This window comes from Equus quagga, chromosome 5 (assembly GCF_021613505.1).
Source record: "Equus quagga isolate Etosha38 chromosome 5, UCLA_HA_Equagga_1.0, whole genome shotgun sequence".
NCBI lineage: Eukaryota > Metazoa > Chordata > Mammalia > Perissodactyla > Equidae > Equus > Equus quagga.
This window is the reverse complement of record NC_060271.1, coordinates 51,432,522-51,456,490: the sequence shown is the minus strand read 5'-3', so window position 1 is coordinate 51,456,490 and position 23,969 is coordinate 51,432,522. Positions and strand designations below refer to the sequence as shown.

The following is a 23,969-nucleotide window of genomic DNA, read 5'->3' as shown; positions in this document are numbered from 1 at the left end:
TTATCCGCATCCACCCAGCCTTGATCGATTGCACGGAACTTTCGCTGCTCCAGCAGGACCGAACATTTCCAGTCATCACCAACTGAGGAGGCACCAGTGCCACAGGGTGGAGACCCAGACCTGCTCCAGAGAGGCCGGCCAACTCTTAAGATGTCAGGGACAGAGACTGAAGGAGGGAGAGAAGGGTGAGACCACAGTCACGGCTAAATCAGCAGAATTCGAACTTACAGCTAACCAGGATGACATAGGAAAATACCACATCAAAGGAGCAGAAAGATGCTGTCTGAAATTGGGTCTCTCTGAGATGACACCATGAATCGTAAAATGTTCTGATGAATTCTAGTTCAATCTCTCTGCTAAACAAGGACTCTGGTTATCTCCCCAGCCCAGTCTAGCCCAGCCCAGGCCCTTTTCTTACTGCTATAATTTCTGTATGGCCTGCAAAAACACTCTTTCTTCTAATTTGTAAATAAGTTATGGTATACAAGCTGCCCGCCTACCCTTGATGGGAATATATAGACACAAAATGTATGTAATAAGCATTTATTATATGTCCAGGCACAGGGCTAGATGACGGGGATTAAAAGGATAATACAGCCTGGTCTTATCCTTTATGATTCGTTAATTCAGGGGCAATAACTGCTAAAGTTGTCTTCACGGTACCTGTGTCAGCCAAGAATATTTCATTATTAAATGGAATTGATGTTCACTTATTCTTACTTCTTACTCTTCTGTAAATATACAAATAGTAATTACAATTAGGGTATTTGTATCTAATTTCCATGCTGAGTAAATGAAAGTTCTCTGCAGAAAAGAAAACCTCACCGATCCACCATGCACCAACTCAACAAACATCTCTTCTAAAGCACACACTCAGACATAAAATTATTAGTGACCATACTATATATTTCATGCAGCTTAAATGAGATGCTAGTACAGCCGCACCACAGTTATCAAGCAGCGCGGATCTCTCTGTTGCCTCTCCCTCCAGTGTGCATTTGCTCATTTTATTTCTGCTCTTGGCAAGATTTAAATAAAGGCGTTTTTTTCCTTTGCTCTACAAATGTTTACAGCAGCTATATTGCACTGACTTACCAGAGCATTAACCACAGTACAAATGAATGCTCCCCAGATTGTTTCCATCACAGAAACACTCAATTCATCTGTCTAAAATTTATTTAAAATGTCAGTTGAGTTTGATAAAGATCTATATCTGAATTCATTTCTGAACAGTGTAGTTATTACTCTGAATTCAAAGGAAAAGAATATACCCTAAAATGTGTTCTGGCTCTCTCAGAATGTAAAGTTCAGGTTAAGCCATGTGTGGCCACTGTGGGTGTGCACTGCGTTACGTGCTAAAAATGCAGTTCTGACTTGGTTGTCCTTCTCATTTTAGTAAAATTTTTAGTCCTATTCTACAATGAAACAAAATATCAGTTCTAAGTGAAAGCAACTAAGAAGCCTGGGCGGAGATGAAGGTAATCTTATTATGCTTTATGTTTTGATCTAGGCACTAAGCAAAGGCTGGTTATTTGGGAAAACCAGGTTTCGAAATGGAGGCAGGGCAGCAGAGCAGGCAAGAAAAGGGACACAACTTTAGAGAAAACGGATAAAAGAACTATTTTAAACATAATTAATTTCATAGGTAAAATACATTTCTATTTTCCAAACCCCCAAATAAATAAACACAATAATACAATCATGAGTGCATTGCTCACAATGCAAACGTGCTACCTGTCTTGGAAAAGCCAAAGAACGTGAAATCAGTGGTGATATTTTCTCCCTCCGTCCTGGAGACTCGGGAGATTGAACAAAAGCTTGGATACAAAGACTCCAGCTTCCTGTGAGGAAGCCAGGGTCTGGGGAAACGAAGCATGCGACCTGTGGTTACAAAGCCAGCTGGAGGCAGGCACAGAATGAGCACACAGGTTTCCTGGTTCAAGCTCACTCTCTTGTTCTGTCTGTTCTCCACATTAACTGATGGAAAGAGACTGAAATACTCAAAACCTATGGAAATCTACCCTACTAGCAATATGCTCCTCGTCATTGAACGATACTAAATAGGTGGGATCATGGATTTTACTTCCAGAGTTTTCTCAAGTTCTGTAGCTGACCAGAATGCTGCAGAAATTGAGAGAGGAACCTCAAGAATAAAATCCCTACATTGTAAAGTCTGTAGAGTCATTCCACCGGAGTGCAAATTATTTGGGGCAGTATAGATGGTCCCTTGTTTAAGGCACAATGCTACTGAGGTTGGCCTCAGAGCACAGATCACCACAAGGTGGCATCCTGGGCACCAGGGCCGAGCCCTTCATGGGCAATGTGCACCCGAGGAAAATACACTGGCAAATACAGAGAAGTCTGGGTCCGCCATTTGCTAACGGTGGGACCTGGAGCTCCGTAATTAACCTCTGCCACCCTCATTTCTCTCAACTGTAAAATAAGAAGAGTAATTAATTGCTCTGAACATCTCACAGGGTAACTGTGAGGAGAGACAGAGACTGGGTACGAAAGTGACGTGAAGCTGGGAAGAGCTATGCTTATTATTATGTGCGTGTCCTTTCTTCTTCTTGGTGAAGACAGCACAGAAGCTACAGAACAATACTATTTCTCAGTGTGTGGTGCCTGGTGCTCAGAATCCCTAAGGATGTAAGATAAAAATGAAACGTCCTGGGTTCTACCCTAGACTTGCTCAACCAAAATCTGAGGTTAGGGCCCACGAGCCTGCACTGTAGAAGCTTCTCTTTGAACAGCATGCCCTCGACAGCCAGAGAGGCCGGTAAGAATGGGCGATGCCTTCCAAGTGTGCCACAGGTGGTGGTCGGGCAGGAAGCCCCAAACCACCCACAGATGCCTCTCTGACCACAATCTCATAATTCCGGTTCCCTCTACCTAGACCAACCTCCACCACAACACTTGAAACCCTGGAGGCCACACACGATGCCAGGCACACCTCTACATGCCTTTGCAAGGGCTGTTTTCTCTACACGAAAACTGGAGTTGTCACCTTTTAATAAACAGCTTAAGCATCCTTCTCTGACATTCCCCGGTCATTTCCTGTACCACTCCAGCACTTCGCACCTATTTCTCCCTCAGGCAGAACCTCTAAATGACCAGTGGCTGGCACATATGACTTTCAATGCTTGCTGTACAAATAAACGAATGAAAGAAAAAGTACAGTATTAATTATACTTACAAAAATTTTACCATAGCATTTAACACTACTTTCCTTTGCAAAATGTATTCAAATTTCCATTCCATAGGGAAAAGATAACAAGGAGTTGAGTCACAAACACCTACATTCAAATGCTTTTCCAAAAGAAATGTCTTCACTTAATAGTTGTATCAACATGGGCAAGTTATTAAACCACAGATCAGTTTCTTCAACTGCAAGACTGAAGTAATACCGCACAGCTTAGCCAGCCTTTAAGAGGATTTTAATTGAACTCTATACGAAAGGCGATGAATGTGTTGCCAGGCACAGATGCTTGAAGAATGTTCACTCCCTCTTTTCTTTTCCCTTTTTCACGCTTTCTAAAGGGTCTGTAATGGTCTACAATAGCTACGGCTTGTAACAAATCTTGCAAAAGGAACTTGTGCACTAAATTTCATCTCTACTCAGTAACATGCTGACAAACGTTTAACAACTGGCTATCAGGGCAGAGGGTTCAGAAAGGAGACCTGATTTTTAGTATTTGCCCATTTCCATGGTGTAAATACTTCTACCACAGCCAACTCCAAACTAGCAATGTGACGTCACCCAACACAGGGCTGGGAAGAGATGCGCAGGAGTTCATCATGGTCTGGTACTGGCACCACACAGATACATTAGGTGTAAACAACCCCAAGAGAAGAGGCGATAGCAAATGTAATAAAATAATTAGGATGTCATGAGTTTTGAGTACTTACTACCTTTGTTTTTAATATAATTTAATAATTGGCTCACAGAATTCCTGAAAACTTACAAGCCAGCTCCACACACCACTATCTCACCCTATCAAGAAGATGCTGACTACACGGGGGTATTAATTCCAGGGCATGAGGTTTTTCATCCTACCTAGATGAAAATAGACACAGGAAGTACATGCTTAGATTTTGTACAAGGATGAAATACAGCTATGAACAGCACGAATCTGTACGGAACAAACGGAGTGCACACAAGCATTAGTCCTGCTGGGCGCGAGCCTTGGATGGTGGGAGAGAAAGCTCAGTAGTACCTAACACACTGCCAGCCCCCAGTCAACAGGAGGGGCGAGAATAAACCTGATTATTGTGGCTCTTGTCTCCATCACGTCCTCCTGACGTCCACTTATGTCTGTGTTTTCATTCCGGTCCACCCTAGTTGTGAGACATCTTGCCATGATGCGACAATTTGTAGTATCGATGTCAGACACCTGACCCTCTCATCTGACAGATGAGGAAACTGAGGTACAGGGAGCAAAGCAAGCTGCCCACACGTAGAGATGTGGAACTGGAAGCCACGTCTCATGTTTTTATAAAACCACTGTGCTCTGCAAAGCCCTTAAGGCACTATATTTTATTTGCTTATTCATTTATACGGACACTGACTCATTTCAAAAAAGATAATAAAATATATTTGTGCCTTATAAAAATATTTTTTACAGCCTGTTTAATTCTAGAAGTGACATTTAATGACTCTGGCTTGCATTTGCATTAGGTTGTCTTTGCAACAAGAAAACGGTCTCGTTTAAAGACTTGCTCGGTAGTGGGAGTGGTAAGAATGAACTTTCAGTAAAGGCTTCCTAGGCACCAGGTGTGGTGCTGCACAAACGACACACAGGGCATCCTGTAAACACAAGAACAGCCTGGGAGTTAGGCAGTATTACTGCCTCAAGTTTATGGTGAGGAAACAGACGCTCATTGAAGCTAAGAGTCGATTAGACATCACTAGGGCCTGGGACTGGAGCAGTCCCACAGGACCCCACATTCTGAAGGGCCACGCTTGGTTTAATGCTCTCCTCTCACTGTCTTGAAGTTCTTAACTAACTTTCCCTTTGAGTCTGTGTTTGTAAGTGAAGTCTGATGGGGGAACGGGGCCATGAAGCATGCACGGGAGCAGACCAGACGTGTAATGAGGGTGCAGTATCTGTGTCCACCATTCCTTGCCATGTGCAGCATCCGTGATGTCCCATGAGCATAGAATTCCAGTAAGCCCACACTGCACGGGGGGGTTCAGTAAGACTCAAAGGGAGTCCATGGTAGCATGTCACCTCTGTGACTAAGTGGGGGGATCCAACAGCCCTGAGAGGCTGCGCTTTCTGTTAGAACCAGAACTTGCTTCAAAAGCGAAAAGAAGCAAGGGTGTCCCAAGAAACACAATCGGCCAAGGGCCCCTATCATGTCCTTTCCTTTTCCCTGTATTAGCCATCCATGTGTGCTGAAAATGATGACACAGAGGGAAAGCCCTGCCTTCCTCAACAGAAAGCTGCAGACAGACTGTTGGAAGAATGTGCATGTGTCACGAGGTGAAATAAAAACAGCTGAGTTAGTATCGAGCTGTGTTCCCACTGTTCTGGTAAGAACGAAACACATACACACGTGCCAGCTATGAAGTACAAATCGTGCAACCTCAGTGCTTTTGCATAGGAGTAAATGGTCTTAGATTTGCATTTAAAGCTGGTATTGCACAATATAAAGATGAATGGTAAAAGTCATGCTAATAATTGAATTTTAATTTTTCTTTGCTTAGAAAATCAAAAACACCATGACAAGTCAAGAAAGGGAAAGGCAGGAAAAAGCATAAAACAGTCCATTAAGGGCATTTTTCCCCTGCTTTTTGAATAAGGGGCCCCAGATTGTAACTTTGCAATGGGGCCCCTCTGCCTGCCTGGATGTCACACAGGTTGTAGAGTCAGATCTGAGCCCAGGCTGACTCCAAAGCACCTTTGTTTAGACACCATCTTATTCAGCCTCCAGGAAAGCAGCTGGCTTCCTATAGTTTCAGAAAAATTTTGTCGTTATTGTACTGTTAGCACAGTACAATAGCACTGTTAGCACTGTTAGTACAGATCTGGACATCTGACAATTAATTGTTTATTTCCTTTGGCTTTTCTTTCTTTTTTTGGTTATTTTCTCTGAATCATTTAAGCTATATTTTCTCTCTTCACTGAGCAAGTATTCACTTTGAGCCAGTAACGTGTAAATGTTATCCAACGCAGTATCAGCAAAGCATATAATTTTGGAGACAAAGATGGCTAAGTCATTTCTAAGAACCTTAATAAAAACAAATAAATGAGGATTTTTATGTAACTTCAAAGTCTTTCTGCTCCTTTGCCCAGTACTTAATTACCTCTGTAACCAGAGTCTGTATTTTATGGCAGGTGTAATCTTTTAGAGGTCTGGGCTGCTTAGGAAGGAGCAGGGACTAAAATGAGCATTTGGCTGCTAAGCAGGCATTCTGTTTCAAAGAGAGCTTGTTCAGTTGAACAGCAAATGTGGACTAGAAGCAGCAGATTAAAATTCTGTGTGCTGAGTCCCACAGAGGACTCAGAGTCAGGGAATTTCCAGGTCATGACCTTTCTGCATCCTCCAGTCCCCCAAACCACTTACTGGGTTATAAGTTTCATAAACCATAAGTAACTTCAAAGAATAAGGTATTATATAAGAAGGTAATGCAATACAAAACAACATAACAACCAAAACCTTTAGGAGAGCTGCTTAAGAGCCAAAACAATTTGCTACACAAGCAGCCAGTTCCATTTCCCTTGACTACCGCACTGCGCTCTAAAAGTAATAGTACAAATGCCACCCTTGCGCCCATTACAGATGTGTTGGTTGGCACTTAAAAATACTGTCTGTCAAAAAAGACCCAGATCATTTACTCTCATCTTACAGAGGAGGAAACTGAAGCCTGGAATATGGTTAACTTTTTTGTTAGAACAAAAAGTCGGAGAAATCACAGACCTAAATGTAAAATGCAAAACTATAAAACTCCTAGATGATAACACTGGAGAAAATTTAGATGACCTTGAGTATGACAATGACCTTTTAGATGTAACACCAAAGGCACAATCCATGAAAGGAATAATTGATAAGGTGCACTTCATTAAAATTAAAAACTTCTGCTCTCTGAAAGACAATGTCAAGAGAATGATAAGACAAGCCACAGACTGGGAGAAAATATTTGCAAAAGACACATCTGACAAAGGACAGTTATTGAAATTATACATAGAACTCTTAAAACTCAACATTAAGAAAATAAACAATCTGATTAAAAAACCTCATCAAAAAAGACATACAATTGGCAAGTAAGCGTATGAAAAGATGCTCCACATCATAAGTCCTCAGGGAAACGCAAATTAAAACAACCAAGAGATACCACAACATACCTATTAGAATGGCCAACACCAAAGGCTGGCCAAGATGCGGAACGACAGGGACTCTCATTCATCGCTGGTGCGAATACCAAATGGTACAGCCCCTTGCGAAGACAGTGTGTCTGTTTCTTACAAAAGTACATGTAGTCTTACTATATGATCCAGCAATCATGCTTATTGGCATTTATTAAAAGGAGCTGAAAACTTATGTCCAGACAAAAACCTGCACACGGATGTTTATAGCAGCTTTATTCATAACCGTCAAACTTAGAACGACCAAGATGTCCTTCAGTAGGTGAGTGGATAAATAAACTGTGGTAACAACCAGACAATGGAATGCTATTCAGCACTAAAAAGAAATGAGCTATCAAGCTATGAAAAGACACTGAAGAAACTTAAATGCATATTACTAAGTGAAAGAAGCCAGTCTGAAAGGTTACATACTATATGATTCCAACTATATGACATTCTGGAAAAGGATACAATTATGAAGACAGTAAAAGATCAGCAGTTGCCGGAGAAGGGTGGAGGAGGAAACAGGCAGAGCACAGAGGACTCTTAGGGCAGTGAAAATACTCTGTATGATCCTATAATGATGGGTACATGTTGTTATACATTTGTCCAAACCCACAGAATGTACACCACCAAGAGTGAGCCCTAATGTCAACTGTGGACTTTGGGTGATGAGGATGTGTGAATACAGGTTCATCGATTGTAACAAGTGTATCACCTGGTGGGGGACGCTGATAGTGGGGGAGACTGTACACGTGTGGGGGCCGAGGGGATATGGGAAATCTCTGTATATTCTGCTCAATTTTGCTGTGAATCTTACACTGCTCTAAAAGTTTTAATTTTAAAAACAGTAGGAAAAAAAGAAGAAAATAAAAAGAATAACTCACAGAAATGCCCCCAAAGTGAAGGCCCTGGAATTTGAGACTTAGACTGTTGACTCCAAAGCCCGTCTCTCTGCTCAGGCTGCCCTCTACAGTTTACAAAGAGCTTTCACATACTGTGCAAATCAGTGCCATATGGATTTCAGATTAAATGTCCAATTCTGACCTCAGTTATGCTGAAAATAAACTTTTCACAGGTCATAAATTTTTAGAACCTGCCATAATAAACTAAATATCTGTGTACAAGTCCCAAAGCAAGATAACTGTCCTGCAAACCTCAAGTAGTGCCCCAACAGAGCTTGTTAATGCAGAAGTACTGACAGGACGCATCAGAGAAGGAGACGAGAGACTGGAAGCCGAAGAAAGGCAATGAGAATCCAATATAAAAAACTGTCATCAGTCTACCAACAACGCAGAGTTTGGGGGCTTAAGAGACACTTGGAATAAGCCAACTTGTTTTTCTTCTTAAGAAGGAAATTTCTAACCCCAGAACATGCCTTCCTTCTATAAATCTCTGTTCCCACACATGTTAATTACGGTTGAAGAGCATGAAATCAGGGAGTGCAATTAAAAAACACCTATTAAATACATTATTCATTGAAGGAGTGCCAGTACATTCTGCGTTAAATTACTAGTCAGATAAAAAGTAGACGGGTGGCAATCCATTGCTAGATTGCAACCAACCCCTGTCTACCACAAAAGAAGTTTCTTGTACTCAACAAGTATCTATCAAGGTATTTGCTAGGCCCTGGCCAATCAGATAATGTGGCATATCTAAGAATTTTTGGAGGATTTGGGGGTGGTGACAAGAATATCCCAAAGCAGGGACTCCAGGAGATACCAGCAGCACTGAGAAGTCCTGAGGAAGATGCTCTGACTCCCTGGAATTTGCCATCTGGAAGGACACCTTTCCCGCAGGTGGAGCCAGCGGGCAAGGGGCTGCGCATCTGGACCTCTGGCAGCTTCCCCTGTGCATGGAGCCTTGCCTCTTCCCACTCAGATATTCCGGGAAATACCAAACTCAGACAACTCCGTTAATTTCCTTCAGCAAACAGAAAACACATTTCATCTCATCTTTTCATCTTTTCCTCCAGAAGCCCCAAACAACAACGGCCCTTCGAACTCAATGATTTAACTGTTCTGTCCTATGAAGCCTGCTGAGATTGGGCCGGGGGTAGACCCCAGTTCCTGCCGCAGCAAGGGGAGAGGCTGACAGTTTACATAGTGCAGAAGCCCCCTCCCGCTGCCTCAGCTCTCTGGGAAGGAAGGGAGCCTTCAAAGCTGTCAGTCAGACCCTTCCAAAACGCTGAAGAACCCTGTAGAGGGAAGAAAGGATTCATCTGCTTTTCAGCCCTTCTCATTAACTTGACTGATGGCCTAGGCCTCCCTCTTGCATTCCGCATAGCAGGGATCCCAGGCTCAAGCTGAAGATCCCCACGCCCCCTCCCACCCACACCCACCCCTTCCTGACAGGAAGCAGGAGTGCACAGAGGGCCCAGCCCAGGGGGCACCTGACCTTTGAGCCAGGAGACAGATTACCCTTTAGGTATTTATTTGGGAAGACTGCAATCAGGCCGACCTCTGTGATGAGCCATGTTCCACTATGCCTGGTGTGGCCGACCAACACAGGGAACATGCCTGGGTCGACTGCTAGGTGGCCTTCTGCAAAACGGCCAGTGAGGAGAGGGCAGGAGAGGCAGCTCTGTGCAGGCAGTCACCTGCACTCAGCCACTGTTGAGACAAGGAATTCTTCCAAACAAAACAGAGCGAGATCTTCCCCACCTCTCATTTGGCAGAGAGAGCTGAAGGCATTATGCATTTCACCCTGCAGGATGCTAGTCTTCCCTTCCTGGGAGAAGGCCTTTCAAAAAAAGAATAAAGACAGGGATTTTGGTGTGCAAACTGAATGTTTAATAGTAATTCAGTAAGAGGGCCTGTAAAGTTGAAATTCCCAGTTACTTCAGATATTCATGAAATGTAAACACAGTAAATGCAGGACTTCTGGTTAGATCCATATTATTCATTACCAGTTTCTAGGAAGCCACAAAATTGTGCTTACTTTGAAAGTAAGGCTCACTGCCTGAGAGTAAACCTTCTCAAGGAGTCTACAGCAGTGGAAAAAAAAGAAAACCAAACCAATAAACAAGCAAAACACAAAGGCATTACTGAAGCCTTGGCCCAGTTCTCTCCCACTCCCAACAGCTTGGGATCCATTTGAAACTAGTTCCAATATCCAATGGTTATGAGTGTCCTGAAGAGGACAACGTAAGTTGGTGGGTTGGTTTTATCAGAGGGTTGGGCATTCCCGGCTGGCACCAGAATTCCAGGACACAGTATCAGAATTTTCTAACCACATCCAGTCATCAAAAACTATGTCCAGGACAACAACATAATTGAAACCCAACTGGCAATGCAAACCTTAGGAAACTGGCATAGCAGGACTCACGAGGAAAATGAAAAGAGCTGGGGGGTAGTGCGGACATCGAAGGTCATTAAGAAAAATGAAATAATTTTCACAGATTTTCAAAATTTAATATGTTACTTTAAATAACAGCAACACTCGGATGCTCTGGTACCAACCCAGAGTTCTAAGTGGATTGAGTTTTCTTACTTGAAGAGCTCCCGTTGCCTGGTGCGTGACTCCAAGCACAGACACGAGTCTGTGCTGATGCTACGCAGTCACCCACAGCCGGGGTGGTGGGGTCACCAGACTGAAGGGCCAGAGTACCACAGTCCACAGCGCAAATGCAATAGCCAACACACACCAAGTCATTAAACTCCACTCAACTTGGTTACGAAAGTGCTTAACACAATTTCCACGGGTGCGAGGAAATCCACACTTCGGTTCTTTTTACTCCCAAGCAGTCCCTTGTATCCTATCACATGCAAACAGAGCAATGAACTCGTTTATTCAGTGTTCCATGTATTTTTTTTTCTTTTTGAGGAAGATTAGCTCTGAGCTAACATCTGCCGCCAATCCTCCTCTTTTTGCTGAGGAAGACTGTCCCTGAGCTAACATCTGTGCCCATCTTCCCCTACCTTATATGTAGGATGCCTGCCACAGCATGGCTTGACAAGCAGTGTGAAGGTCTGCACCTGGGATCCGAACCAGCGAACCCCAGGTTGCCAAAGCAGAATGTGCGAACTTAACTGCCCCCATGTATTTTTTTTAACTCCCTGTGCCTTTGTTAAATTCCTGCAATGTTCTACTTACCACTGAGAATCACTAACGGTCCCTAACTTCCAACACTTCCACCACTAGTAACATTTTTTATTTTAATTCTACTGTGTGTTCAGAGTAAGGGAAAGACTCCTTTAATTAACTGACTCATCCCAGGCATGCTCCTAGCCCCGACTCCACCTTTTGAGAGATTGCAAAATTCAAAACAAAACTGTCTTAAACAGATAGTGGGGAAAGAAATGCACAGCACTCAGCACTCAAGGGGATATGTGTCTGGGAAGATACTTTGAAAATACACTCTAATGACACAAATGCACACAGAGTCTCTATCCATGGAAGGTGCCCTGGGAGCTGTCTCCTGCAGGGAGCACTGGCAGAAGGAGGTCATGGGCACGCTCTGACACACGGGAAGGCGCAGCACACCGCCTTCCCCACGCCATCAGCTAAAGGTGTGTGTTAGTTTCCCCACCTGCACCCAGTTGGCCTGAACTCAGGGTCAAGGCATTGCATTTATAATTCTTCATAGACGGCTGATATTTTATACTCTCCCAGGTCTAGAAGTACTTTTTCCAAATTTTAATATCTATTCATAGATGATTCATGGGCAGGCAGAAAAAATCGCAGCACAACAGCCAAATGCTGTTGAGCCCACTGGCTCAGGAGCAGCCTGTTATCACACCAGGTGCTGATAATGTACGTAGCTCTTGTTGGAACCTGAAACAATATTTATGAATCCAAGACAAAGTGCTTTTATAAAATCTCCCTGGACAGAACCTGATTTATTTACTAATTACTTACCAATTACACGTGTCCCTCACTTCTGAATGCTTTGTTAAAGAAAAAGCAAAGATGCCCAACCACATATGTAATAATCACGAAAAGAAATGTGAATTTCAGGTTTTCCCTGTGAAATTCGCAAGGGGCATAAAAATGATAAGGCTGATGGTTAACTCTGATTTCCTAACACTGCTAGTAAATGTGTTTCTCCAAAGTGATGAACTGCAACTCTAATCTATGTACAGAATGGTTCACCTGACCCATGGACCCGCGTCTATAGAACGTCCTGTTCATAAATGGATCACTGGAATTGGGGAAGCTATATAAATGGGGATTCAACTTTAAAAGAGACAGAAAAGATCCCATCCTGTCCCTTTTTAGAAATCATGTAGGAGTAGACAATAGGCCTCCCAATCTGACAGGACTCTTAGCTCCATTCATTCAACAAACAGTGATCAAGCATCTACTGAGCCCAGTACCTCAAGATGTGCCAATTAGCTGAGACAGAGTCCCAGGGGCTGCCTACTGTAAGGACCTTACAGTTAAGCAGGGGTGAGAGAGAAGTAAACAGCCAAAGATAACACAGAGGAGTAAGTGCATCACAGGGGGATGATGCTATAGCAAAGAAGGGGAGCGTTATGCATGTGCACGTGTGTGTATGTGAGAGAAAGAGAGAGGAGGGAGAGAGAGACAGACCAAAAGCTTGCTGAAAGAGGAAGAAAGAACAAGCTCCATCCTTAGCTTTGCCCTAATATGGTCAGAGGAAATAGCCAATGGGAAAGTGGAGACAAAAAACTGGGGCCCAATCCAGAAGCACACAATGTTGTAAAAATTCTACACTGTGGCCTTTATGCAAGCGAGCAACAAGAGCATCTAAGGAGAGGAGAAGGTCCCACGATCAAGCTTCGAGTTTAGAAAGTGACTCTGCCAATCTGGACAATGCATGGGGTGCAGGAGGTGAGCAAGAGTGGATGGAGACATTGTAAAACAAATTCCTAACATAAAATGCTCTTTTTGCTACTAACAGTGGAGAGCTTCCCTCCATTCTTCCTGTAAAGAATATGATAAACACTAGAAGCTGGAGTCCAAGAAACGCTTGCCCTCCAGAAACTGCAAATGTCAGTCTCCATCAGGAGAGAGACTCTGGACAGGCCCAGGAAGCATCATCACGTATCTTCAAGCCTCTTAAACAGCACACGCCCAAGGGCACGTTGTGGAAAAGCCGGCATTTTCAGCAGCAGGTAAGACAACACAGCTTCACCTTCAGGAGACAGAAACCGGATCCTGAGACTCGCCGGCCTGTGAGCTCTGGCTGCCAGAGGCTGCTCCCGACCAACTGGTTCCACTGGCGTGTGGCTTTGGGTTTAAGCCAATCTCTCTAGCCTCAGGGAAATCCCAAATTTACGCAATAGAATCTGAGTACATTAGATCTTTATTAAGGAATCTGTCAGTCTTTTTACTTTTTAAATCGCATTTCCATTTCTTATTCTCTTCCTTTCTACTAAATTTTAAGATATCATTCTACCTTTTCTTTAGATCCCTTTGAACTTTAGTTTTTGGTAATAAGTTGGTCAACGTGTTCCAAGTACAGGCCAGGCAACTGATAGGCTGCGCTGAGCTTTTAGATTTTTTAATTTTTAGATTTTTATTTATTACTTCCAAACTGCAATGCAGACTGTCTCTATGAGGACAAAACCTCTGAAGGCTCTATATGACTTTAATCTTCCATGTCCTGCTGAATTTTTCTATGAGCTAGTTTCCTAAAAACATCTCCTAAGAGTGTCACTATATTACATAAAATATCTCACAGAACTATTCATCTGTCAGTGTCCACTGGCAATATTAAAGGATTCCAAATTCACAATGCAGAGGCTACAAGTTGCCAAATGAAATGAAATTCAGTTAGTAAAGAAAATTTTGTTTTTCAAGTGTTTTTTCCATAGAAATGCTATACGTTCAGCTTTATTTTTAATCAACTGAAATATATTAAAATATATCTTTAAGATTTAGAGCATAATGTATTAGTTTTTAATACATTTTAAAACTTATTTTTGATCCTGTGGTTGGAGAGAACTGAAAGGATGATCTATAGCATCGAACAAATAGCAAAGCCCAGCTATGCACTTCATACAGTGTGAAGGTTTCCAGCAGAAATAAAACTTTTCTACTTTAAGAGGACAACCTATATTTCATTGCTGGTTAACTCTGCCTTAACACTAGAAAAATACACTAAATTGTTAAAAAGTTATTTGTTTAAACTTGAATGTAAGCAGGTGACACAAAGCTAATCTATTCTATTAGAAATCAGGATAGTGGTTATGTCTTGGGGGACAGTGGCCAGAGGGGGCATGAGGAGGCTTCTGCGATGTTGGTAGTATTTGTTTCTTCATCTAGCCGGTTACACAGGTATGTTCAGTTGATGCATACTCATCAAGCTTCCCCCCTAGGATGTGTGCACAGCTGGCAATGGCATGAGATTTAATAATTAACCTTCCTCTGCGGTGATCCGCTGGTTGAGGAACACAGCTGAAGAAAACAGGACAGGTAAACCAGTTGCCCAAAAACCAGCGTAAAACCAAACCTTGGAGAGAGTGACACAGTTTCCTCCCTACATGCATTGACACAAGAAGCACACGACCAATACAGACACGCTTGGACGAAATGAAGAAGAAAATGAGAGTTCTAAACTCGCTGGTGGAAAGAAGCAAGTGGCAGCTGGCATGGGGTGGGGGATGCAGGAAGATGACACGTTTCCACAGACTTCTTTTCCTCTCACGAGTTCCATTTGACATTATCCGCTTCTGGTTTGAGGACTAGCAGGGAAACAGACACAACAAAGGCCACTTCTTACTGACTAGAGCCCTGATTCCAGGGTTCAGCACATCCTCCTAGGGCCTATTTGATCTGCAAGCTGGGCAGAGCCACACTTGCTCTTCTGTGTCCCTCAGAGATCCCAGAAGGTGGTTTGGGAGCACTGTTTCACCTTTATCTTTTGTATTCGAGGTTGATGAAATCTGATATGTGAGCATACATGTAGCTGACAAGAATAATGCGACATGAAGGGCCAGCCCTGTGGCATAGTGGTTAAGTTTGGTGTGCTCTGCTTGGGTGGCCTAGGTTCGTAGGTTTGGATCCCGGGTGTGGACCTACACCACTCATCAACCATGCTGTGGCGGTGACCCACATAAAAATAGAGTAAGACTGGCACAGATGTTAGTGCAGGGCTAATGTTCCTCAAGCCAAAAAAAAAAAAAAAAAAAAAAGGGGTAGGGATGTTATTACTGAGCGAATCTTCCTCAGAAAAAAAAAAAAAAAGAGAGAGAGAGAGAGACTAATGTCACGTGAAAGTAAATGCAGTTCTGTGAATGAAAAAAAGTTAAAAAAAAGAAAGACATGCTCTAGACTTGTGTTGTTCAATGATGTCACTACTCCAGGCACCCTGAGTTCAACACCTGCTTGTAGCGTCAGTTTCTCTGGTAAACGCTCCATCCATCTCCCATCCCACTAACATGAGCTCGGAGGCCACGACTCAGTTCCTGCTTTTCCTCCATCCACAAGCCATCAGCACCAATGAGGGAAATTTCATCTGAAGGACACAGTGAACGCACACTCCAGGGGACTTTACCTGATCTCTGAAAAAAAAGATGTGCTTAGCAACTACACAAGATAAACAAGGGGAACCTTTAAATACCTCATTGTCATCACCAATCCTTGTTTTCTACCCACAATATGAAAAAGCAATATAAAGCAAAGAAATAAAAACACACGTGACCTCCCTCCAATAACCCTGTCCTCTATCTCCCTCACACAGAACTTGAACTTGTACTTGAGAAAAAAGAATATGTGGGTTCACAGGAAATGTATATCCTGGAAAGCAAATTAATCAATCAGTCTAGCAAGGATGGGTCTAAGGAGCAGCCCTGCTGGAAGCTGAGCAGGGACCGGGCGGACAGCACCCCGGCACCTGGCCGTGTGCTGCAAAGGCCCACGTGGACACAGTAATTCCCAGACCAAATGTGCTGGCCATTATGCAGGGTCACTCTCCATATTTTTACATTATAAACTCACCTCTCACTTGCAATACTATGTGATAAGTTTAAGAAAGATCTAATTTGGGCAACTGAGAGGCAGGGATCCATGTGCAGATTTGGGCTTTAAGGTGAGTTTAATTTTGCCAGAAAGACATGCACACCATGCATCTGATTGTGTTCACAGAGTTCCACATTCTAACTGGGTTATATATAAGCCAAACAACAAAGGTTCCTTGTCTAGGATTCTTTTGAGTACCCCTTACAAGGCACATTATTAAAAACCATCTGCTTTTATTTTACCCACTTCTGGTTTTACATCTAACACGATGCTTACCAGTCATGGAATATTGAAACAACTCCAAGCCAAAAATTAATTCTTCCCTTTCTGTGTATGTATCCAACTGTGACACGTGGGGTATTACTGCGGTATTATTATAATACAGCATGATATGTTTTAACTGTGTGGCGGAAAGTATAGTAAGGCAAGTATAGAAATGTTTGCGTTTAACTTATGGAAGCAATCACATTATTTTAAAGTCACACCTTACAGACATTTTCCTATTACTATCAAAGTCAATTTCTGAAACTCTGCCACCTCAAATAGTTAATACGGTAATCTATTTAACGATGTTCTTTGAATGTTGTTATAAAGTACCAAGAACTGAGCCAGGCAAATTACTTAATTAGTTTGACTCTTCCAGCTATGAATTTTGAACATAGGGCAGAGGAATATAGTTTGTAACTACACTGTGACTCAAAGGGGGAAAACTGCCCCTTGAAAAATGGAAATTATATACCTACATACACATTATATACATAAATACACACATATTTATTAATATAAAGTAAACAATGTTGCCCTTGTTAGCTTCCCATTTATTCATAAATTGCTCAAAAAATGCCTCGAGAATTAGACAGTATAGTATTTTTTTTAAAAATAAAACACTTGGGCTTATTGCCTTAATTCTCTTACCTAAAGTCTACAGTGATGAGATGACATTACTATTCAGGGCAATTTCAAACACTTCTCTCTTCTCCAGGTGGCTGAGTCACCTACATTATCTGGCCAACTTCAGGTTGACCTGAAACACCTAAGATGTCCCATCTCTTCGATCCCAGCCAACAGCTGACTGACACACAGGCCGCAGGCAGCAGCCCCGGCCGGCTCTCTTGGACGCCCTGCCCAGCAGCCTCCCTCAGGGGCTAGTCTCCACCGCCAAAAACACCCTGCACGCCACGAGAGCCACCTGAAGACAAAGAACACTCACAGAGACACGCACTCACACAGGCACACGCACACATCTCCTCTTCATAAGAAATTAAGGGTGCAGTTTAAACGCTAAACATTTTTGATATCTTCCCACAAGCCTCTGATAACCTGGAACATACCCTTCCCACAGAGATAAGTAACCGGAGAAAGAACGCTCTGCTCTCAGCCTGAAGGCCAGGGTCCTAGACCCGATTTTGTTACGTGGCAACAGAATGCTGACAGTTGATGCTTAAGATTTCTACTTCAAGTTCCCACTCTTAATCGCTCATGTGAAAACATATTAATGCAGGGACTTAGTCCCTTGGTATTTGTGACTGTGTGTGTGTGCACGTGTTCTTTTTAAGGACAGTCCTCTTTATTCATATTGGGATTACTCGTAGGATGCAGTTTTCCCAATTTTAAAGTATAATTTACATAGCAAGGTCCCTCTTCTAATAGTAAAAATGAATTCATTCATCTAATCACGTACCTATAGGTCCATATTATATTTGGGTTAACTGTATCATTTGAAAACAAATCCTATATTAATTGTACTTTTTGGTATCCATTTGTGGTCACAGGTACAAATATAGGTTTTTAGCACACAATTATAAATTTATATTTCAGAAAAATCATCGCTACACTTTCGAGGAAGTTACTTTTCAAATTTGTTTTTGAATAATGGAAGCTAGTGGGTTATTGGTGAGATTTACCCTTTCCCAAATTTAATTTATAGTTAAGTCACTTTAGAAACCACAACAATTACCAACATGCAAGGACCTCTCTACTTGAAAAAACTGTATAATTTGAACATGGAAAACCAATTATTTTAAATTTAATAAAGCATTTTCCTCTCAGGCTTAAATACTAGAAGCAGCCTACAGTAGAACTTAATGTGTGAATTATAAACTCTGAAAACAGAGGCTTAGAATCAAGATATTGCAGGACTTTGCTTTCCAGCGTATTCTCTAACGCTTTAGCTGATATATTTCTAAATGTCCTAGAAGACTACTTTCTGAGCTTGCTCTCTTCACCAACCCAATACCTCAAAGCATAGGAATAATTTTCTCAAATCCTAGCCTAAATTTTTCCTTGGGAATTTCACTTGCTCTTCCAGCCTTCCCACAAGCCCAAATTTCACTCTAGTGCAGTCCTGACCGCCTGGACATTCCACACGGCAGGGCCAGCAGGCTTGAGCCTCCTTCTGCTTCCAGCTTCTGGTGGATACACGGGCTGTCTGTCTGCCTGGCTCCCCTGCCAGCCCCTCCCACCCTACACAATCTTCCTGACCCAGCAAGCTCCGCCGTGGGGTGAAGACCTGAAGCTCAGTTAGTCCTTCTCTGGCCCTGACCCCACAACTGGGGGAGGCATTCCTGTTCCTCTGCGGTAGGCTCTCCGTCTAACAGCATGGACTCTGGAGACACATGGATCCACGTCCAAATCCCAGCTCTCCATCTTCTCACTAAGGGACTTCTGAGGAAGGCACTGCACTTTTCTGAGGCTCAGTCTCCATGCCTGTAAAATGGGGATGATGATGGTACGTCCCTGGGCTGTGGCTAAGGTGTACTTTAACAACCTCTCCCAAGTTCATTATCAGCTGCTCTCATTATTCTTTGAATTACTCCTCCCCTGGGGCTACATGGTGTTTGAAGGGAGGTTCAGCACGTTGACTAAAGGGTAATTTTCTTTTGAACGTGGGAATTAGCTTTTAAGTGTGCCAGAATATACAAAGATCAATTTCGTGGAATCTCAGCACAAGACGACACCTTGGAGAGGACTGAATCTAAGCCTTCATTTTACAGCCCTGGAAACTGAGCTCTGGGAGGCTCAGACCGCCTCCAGTGCGGGTCCCCGCAGGGGCAGCCCTCCCTAGGACTCAGGTCTGAGGGCGCCAGGCAAGAGCTCTCCTTGCTGCTCCGCTCTGTGAGAAAGTCCAGTGCGAAACTGCAAACCCCACCCTCCAGCCTTCTGGCTTGTTAGAGCCAATGTCAGCCTTGAATTCCGAGTTCTTTCCCAGAGAAGACCACAGGGGGCAGCAAAAACCAGGAAGGGGGGCACAGAACAGCTCAGCGCAGAGAGAGCTCCCAGAGGGTGGGTGGCATTTCTCTGATGTCATCTCTCCTCCACAGAGCAATTCCTCGCCCAAAGCAGGAGGGACTTTGCATTGTGGGACAGCCCGGAACCTGCAGGTGCCAAGTGAAGACAAGACAGTAGTGGGGCAACTGCTGAGACCCAGCTTTTACCAAGTGGCAGGTCTAAGACCCACACTAGTGCTTGACCAATCCACCGGCGACTGCAAAGCCTTAGGACTGCCCAGTTCATACCTCACACCCTTCAAACATACAGCCACCATTCTGCCCACAGGCTAGGTGGGTTCCAGGCATTCTAAATTGCACCTGTTCCCCAACAATTCTGCGGGGGGGAGGGGGCTTGGGATTTCATATCAGGATGGACTTGGTAAGGGCACAATAAAGCCAGGTTTCTCTGACAGCTCTGTCTGTGCCCTGTATACTTAACAATGTTTACAAACAAATCTCTCAGAAGCAGGAAGGAGGGCTTCCAGGAAAATGGCAGATCTATGGACTTGAAAGTCCGACGTTTATCCGCTAATGGTAGCTGGGCATCTTCCACAGCGCGCTCAGCCCTTGGCCTTGACAGCAACCTGTCAAGAACAGTGGAAAACTTCTGTGTAAATGTTCACCTGCACTTTCCTGATCACAAAATTAGTTATCTATTCTATGTAATTATTTCTCGTACAGTCAGTTGTGAATTTCACCCCATAGGTCTTTTTAAAAAGAGGAGCTTTCAATGCTTAAAAACTCAAAACTTGACATACACCTACCATGAGGGCACTATCTTTCACTTAGAAAGTTAAGCAAGCTAAATAAAATACTTCATGTAATTTAAACAATTAAAATGTAACATCATATAACAGAACATCCAAGAGGGGGGAAAATACAACATACTTAAAGGGAATGTGAATATTAAAAATAGACTGTCCGGGGCCTGCCTGGTGGTGCGGTTAAGTGCACACATTCTGCTTCGGCGGCCCAGGGTTTGCTGATTTGGATCCTGGGTGCGGACATGGCACCGTTTGGCAAGCCATGCTGTGGTGGGCATCCCACATATAAAACAGAGGAATATGGGCACAGATGTTAGCTCAGGGCCAGCCTTCCTCAGGAAAAAGAGGAGGATTGGCAGATGTTAGCTCAGGGCTAATCGTCCTCAAAAAAATAAATAAATAAAATAAAAAATGAAAAAAGACTGTCCTTATCAATGCATAAGATACTTTTATTCAGAAGTAAAAAGAATGAGGCACCAAATCTGAAAATTAATTGAAAGTTTCTCAAAGAGCACATATCTCCAAGTTTTTGGAAAGGAAGCCATCGTTTATTTACCTAAGCAGTAGGTGCAGAAGCCTAGGACTGAGTTTGTCATTTTAGCGAAGACTTAAGCACTTGAGAAATGCTTGGATAAACTGTAGAACCAGAGTATAAAATTTCGGTTAGTATAAGCAACAGATCAGAGACTCACACACTTAAACCATCTCAGAAGGAGGAGAATCTCAAAAAAACCTCCCGAAACAATCATCTACAGGAATTCTCAGGATCCACTTCACTGTTTAACCAATCTCTCTGGCTGGCCGTGATTCCTCCCCCAGACCCAACGTAAGTCTTCACTCCACAGAGTAAAGCCTTTCTCTCTTAATTATCTTCATCAGAAACTGAGCACAGTTGATTGCCCTTCTCTGCATAATAAATCCACCCATGTATTTTCAAATATTAAATTATTCGAAATCCTTGAATCCTCCAGGCTAAACATCCTCATTTCTTAATCTTTACTTCCCAGATCACATGGGCCACATAATAAACTCACCAAACGCTGGTCTTGGCTCCGAACTCTCTCCAGGAGTCTCCACGTCCTCTCTAAATTGTGAGGCTCAGAACTTCACTAAGAGCTTAGGCTCATATCACAATCTCTACAAGAGATTTAGCTCAAAATTCCAGAAGCTTCAAGTGCACTAAGCAAAAATGTAAAATGCTACAATTTATATCAATCACAATAAAAACTGGATCAAAATTCCAACACATTTGAGTGCCTTCTTTTAACCTGGCTGTAAATGTCAAGGCAATTCCCTATTATTTTAGGTTGTTCTTCACTTTGATCAAAATATCCATTCACCATTGTCAACAGTTTTTCTAATGCATTCGTAGGAAATACAGGCCTTCAAGAGTACAAATTTTGGTTGTTAGTCTCAGAAAAATAATGGCGGAAGGAGAGTGGGTAAAAAGTTCAAGGCCACATATCATTTTTCCTTTTAAAAGAAGTGTGAACCCTAAATTTGCAACAGCAAGATGACATATAAGATTTCAAGTTTTGAAATTTTTCGTTAGTCACAAATTTTATTTCAAAATGGCAAAATATATTGACCAAAATTATTTAAAAATTTAAATGTCAAGTAACCCGCATGAGGCTTTTGAAATGTGCAGAAAGTACTTAAAATGTGCTGCAAGCCCGCCCACAAAACCCTCACCCCAGCAGACAGTCCGAGGCGCTGAAGACGCCCTGCCCCTCCGCGGTCTGAACGCCAACGGCACAGAAACAAAGATTTCGACCAAATATGGTTTGCCTCTCGCTAAATTTTCAGCATGACCAGTAAAAATAAGTTCACAAAAATCCAGCCAATCATTACTTTTCTCCCAAAGTGCTTCTCGGATTATAAAACAGCTTTGAAAGTTCAGCCTGCAAAAACAAATATGGTACTAAGAGGAGAGACCTGGAAGGCAGTCACAAAAAGTCTTATTTAAATTCCTGGAAAGCACGGCTTCTCCAAACAGCGATTCAGCTCGCTTTCCAAGGCATCACTTACTGCGAGCCACGAGTTCAGCTGCACTCCGTCCCCCAGCGCGGTCCAACCCGACCGAGACGGATGTTACACCCCGGACTCAGAGGAATGCATCAAACATCCTCTCCGCACACGGCCAAAAGTCAAACGACTCAAAAGCTGGAGTTTTCCCCGTGCAAACGCATAAGAATTAATACCAGGGTATTTAGGATTCTAAAGATCCCTTCCACCCCTAAACATTATGGCTCCAGAAAACTAGAAATCAATAGAACACACTTTTAGCGTTAAGAAGTCCAGTTTTGCATGGGGGTGGGATCAAGAAAGACAATTAAAAATCTCAGTTTCCTTCTACCGCCAAAATAAAATAAAAGATCACCATTAACTGAGCCACAGGAGCACAACTGTGTCCTCCCGTCCCCAAAGCTCAAGCCCTCCTGTTCGCTCACCCTCTCCAAGAATTTCCTGCTTCACCCCCAAAACCACCCTCGACGTCCTGCAGACAGAGGTCTGGCTCCTGCCGCCGAGTCCAACTCCGTCCTGAGCAGTGCACAGGCTGCGGCGACAGAGAGGAAGACGTCGCCCCAACGCCCGAGCCCCCTGCCCGCCCTTACCAACCTTCCCCAGACGTCGTGCCTCGCAGCACCCGATACCACCGTGCTCGGCGCTCCTTGGCCGCGCGGCGATGGAGTCGGCGACTTGCGTGTCACATTTTATTCCCCGGTACCGCTCGGGCACGCGCGCCACGCGCTCCCACACTCGCACGGACGCCAGCTGGAGCGGGGACCTGGGCCGGGGGCGCCCAACGCGCGCCGCGGAACTTGGGGGCTGCGGACGCCGAGCGCGCGGCTCCGATCCTCCTGCTCGTGGCCGCCCCCGCGCCCGCCTAGCAGCCTGCTAGTACCATCTCGGGAGCGACCCGCGTTCGCGTCCCGGGCGGCCTGTGGGATCACCTCCCCGGGGCCAGAGCTGCTCGGCGCCGGGCGGCAGCAGCGGGCGCGGCGGGCGGCTCGGCCTCGGGGCCGGCGCGGGGCTGCGCTCAGCTCCTCGCCGCGCGCCTCATTGTTCCCGGCAGCGCGGCGGCGGCGCGGGCGGCGGGAGGGACCGCGGCCGGGAGCCCCGGGGCTAGGCGGAGGGTCCGGGCCCCTGAGCGAGGCTGCGCCGCGCCCCACCCCCGAGCTTCGCGCGCCCCCTCTGCTCGCTCCGGCCCCCTCTCCCTCCGCCATCGCCTCCATCCTCCCCGCGCCCGGCCTGGGCTCACCTAGCGGGCAGGCGCCGGGCCCCGGGAAGTTGCGCTGTCCGCTCCCCATGCCCCCGGCCCGGCTGCCCCGCCGCCGGCCAGCACAGGCGGGATGCAAGGCGGGGCGCTCCCCGGCTGCGCGCCGAGCCCTGATTCTGGCGGAGAGTGACTGGAAGCGCGGGCGGCGCAGCTGCCTAAAAAGGCGTGCCTTCCCGGCCGCCGCCTCCAGCCAGCCCGGTTCCGCTGAGGGTTACCTGCACAGCTCTGCCGGGCGCCGCGCTCGGCACTCGGCGGGCACTCAGGTCCCCGTCGGCGGCAGGGATGCAGGAATGTGACCGGCTGTGAGTGACGGGGAGGGGAGTCCGGGTGCCTGGCCCCGCGGAAGTGAGTCTTTGTGTACCCCGCTCGAACACACCCT

General features: G+C 44.5%; 1 protein-coding gene across 1 annotated transcript in view; it reads right to left on the bottom strand.

Moving 5' to 3' along the window:
* ST6GAL2 (ST6 beta-galactoside alpha-2,6-sialyltransferase 2) overlaps positions 1-23,619 on the bottom strand; it is a 71,732-nt gene extending 48,113 nt beyond the window's left edge. The window contains exon 1 of the mRNA XM_046660184.1: positions 23,573-23,619. The gene's annotated coding sequence lies outside the window, so the exon portion shown is untranslated. The remainder of the gene's footprint in view (positions 1-23,572) is intronic.
* Between the last annotated feature and the right edge of the window lie 350 nt (positions 23,620-23,969).